Genomic DNA, 2,990 nt, shown 5'->3' with positions numbered 1-2,990 from the left:
CATGCTTGACTTCACGAGCGGTCCATTCTGAAATGTTGACAGAACTTACTACAGATGCCTTTCTTAACGGTCTGCGATGCTTTGCTTAAGAGGAACCCTTATAGTCAGTTACATTGTGACCATGGTACTAATTTTGTTTGAGCCAGAAGCAAACTTTTGAAGATGCTAAAACAGTGCGAGGACGTTAAACTATGAGCTTTTTTGTTGGAAAAACAATGTGAGTTTGTTTTCAATGCCCCTTCTGCAAGTCATGTGGGTGGCATTTGGGAACGCAAGATCTGAACCATTCGTTACGTAATGAATGCTACGATTGCACGAGCGTCCCATGGATTGGATGATGCATCTCTTGGGATTTTGTTCTATGAGGTTTTGCCTATTGTTAATAGTCGTTCACAACATTAACACCCCCTAAAGCACCTGTCTTGTGTTGAACTAAGATATGAAACTGACAAATGAACACATTGTTTTGCTGTCTTGTGATAATAAGATGTATGTAACTGGCAAAAGTTTACATTGTTTAGACTGTCTCATGACTGTTTGAGATATTGCTTGGTAGTTTTCTAAAATGATATAAAAAGAGCAGCTAGAAGAGTGAGAGACAGAGCAGAGGTAGAGAGAGCAGGAGCGGAGACTTAGTGTGACAGTTAGTGTTGACACAAGTCGACCAGTTATTCTCAGGAAGATTTTAGTAACAGCATCCTCCTAAGGGGATTGGTTAATCTTATATTTACCCTTTTTTGTATTTTTTAATTTTGAAATAAATTTTTTGGAAAAAGAATCCTCATTCTCGATTCTTAAAGGTCTCTTTTAAAACCTTGAGTGGGAGCCCCGACCAGACCTCCAGGAGAGGTAAGCCACCTTGAATTGCTTGTTCCTGTGCTTCAGGACTTGTTTTCAGGTTGTACAGATTAAGAAAAGATATCTTAGGTAATGGGAGCAAGTCTCCCCTCCCCCTTGGTAGCGGGACATCCTAAGGATTATATATCATAACGGTTCGTTGGTTCAAACAGGCTCTGCTTTGCACGAAAAAAGTCTTTCTTTGTTTAGCGCGGGAAGGAACCATTTCAAAGGGAGGATTAATTATTGCTTAAATAAAGTCCGTTAATAAATTGTTAAAATATTTATTTCTGTAATGAGCAAACTAATTAATTACCGTCTTCTTTTAATAAAACGATCATTTCTGTTACTGATAAGGAAATGCGTGCGTTAAGCAGAGCGGTGTGTTGAAGCTGTCATCAGCTGATCAGGAGCTAAAGAGGTAGATGTTTTCATCCAAGCGCATCACGGCCCGTGAAGAACGAGGAAGACGTGATGAATATCTACGGCTGCAGACCCGCAGGTTCGTTGCTGCAGCAGCGAATCTGCAGCCGCGCCCTTCTTAGCGTGACAGCGGGACGTCCCGAAGGTCCGCTCACCTGTTCACCGCTCAGACGTCCTGATCTTCTACCTTCCTAGATCATCCAGCTGTAACCTGTTTCTGATCATGTCTTTAGTCCCGCTGTAACACTGATGCATCAGTCTCAGATGTCATGGAGCTCAGGTGTTATTAGAACTACCTGTGTGTGTTTACCACCCAGCTTCAGCTCTTCTGTGGTTTGGTCTGGCCCAAGTTAGTAAATGTAAGTACTCCATCAGGCTTGTGCCTCTTCTAGTGTCATTTTAAAGGATTTTATTTATTTATTTAACCATTACTAGATTACCAGCAACAGAGATGCTACTAAAAACTCACAATTATGTGAAGCTGGAAAAATTAGAATACTGTGTAAAATTACATTCATTTCTGTAATTTAACTAGACTGAGAGACCATTTAAAGGCTCGGGAACCTTTACAGGTGTTTCTATTTGCAATTTAAAATTTTAGCTGATTGGGGTCTTGTTAAATATCACACAGTGACCTTTTAATAGCCTAGATAAGTGCTCCTGTTAGTAGTTCCTCCTGTTAAGTGCTTATTTATTTAAATTATTCAGGTTTATAAAAAACATTTTGACATACATTTTATTATGTTCCGGTCATTAGTCATTTATATTTCACTATTGTAGTAATTCTTGCCTGCTTTAATGAAAAAAGTAACTAAGTAGTTATTTTTCTTGGTACTTAGTTACTTTTATAATCTCTTAACTCAGTTAGAAACTGAGTTACTTTTTTGACAAAGTAATCAGTAACTATAACTAATTACTTTTATAAAGTAACGTTCCCAACACTGGTGATTCATGCCTTCATCACGTTCCGGTAAGACTACGCTCATTCACTACTTGTCAGTGTGCGTGCCTCGGCCTTAAACAGACTGCAGTTGATCCAAAATGCAGCAGCAAGGTTTAACCAACACAAACCGGCGGAATCATGTGACACCAATTCTAATGTGTTTGCACTGGCTCCCTGTCCTGTTTATGGTTCGGTTGAAGATCCTGGTTTTTGTTCTGAAGCACTAAATGGCATGGCACCAACATACCAGAAGACAATTCCCCATACCTAAAGTTTGGTTCTCTGAATTATAAAAGGAGGGGGGGTTGTTGTACATTTGGTGCCTGTTCTGTTCTCTTATGATCCGCCAGTCAACATGTTTTTCAGTCACAACTGAAAAAGCACTTTTATGACCTGGCTTTTACATCTTGACTTGTTTCCTATTAAATTCATACTTTTAGTTGTTTCAATTTATATTTTTATTAGATTTTATTTTTTAGAATCGCCATTTCAGCGGCTGTTTTATCCTTAGCTGTGCTTATAATATGAAGTATGTGTTAAATTCCACTCTTGTTCACACTCCAAAGGGACACTTTGGGACAACTCCTTACTTTCACTTTCCATCTATCTTTATTATTCCAGTTTAGTGATTAATGTAGTTAAGTCATCAGGTTGATAACCTTCAAAGACAAGTGTTAAACATCACATATTTTATATAAAATACAATAAAGAACTTTCTAAACTAAAACTTCCTACACTAAAAGTGTAAATGAATAAATTAAAACATGACTGAATCACAAAAATTCAA

This window comes from Nothobranchius furzeri, chromosome 2, assembly GCF_043380555.1.
Source record: "Nothobranchius furzeri strain GRZ-AD chromosome 2, NfurGRZ-RIMD1, whole genome shotgun sequence".
Taxonomy (NCBI): domain Eukaryota; kingdom Metazoa; phylum Chordata; class Actinopteri; order Cyprinodontiformes; family Nothobranchiidae; genus Nothobranchius; species Nothobranchius furzeri.
The sequence above is the reverse complement of the archived record's forward strand: the minus strand, read 5'-3'. Positions refer to the sequence as shown.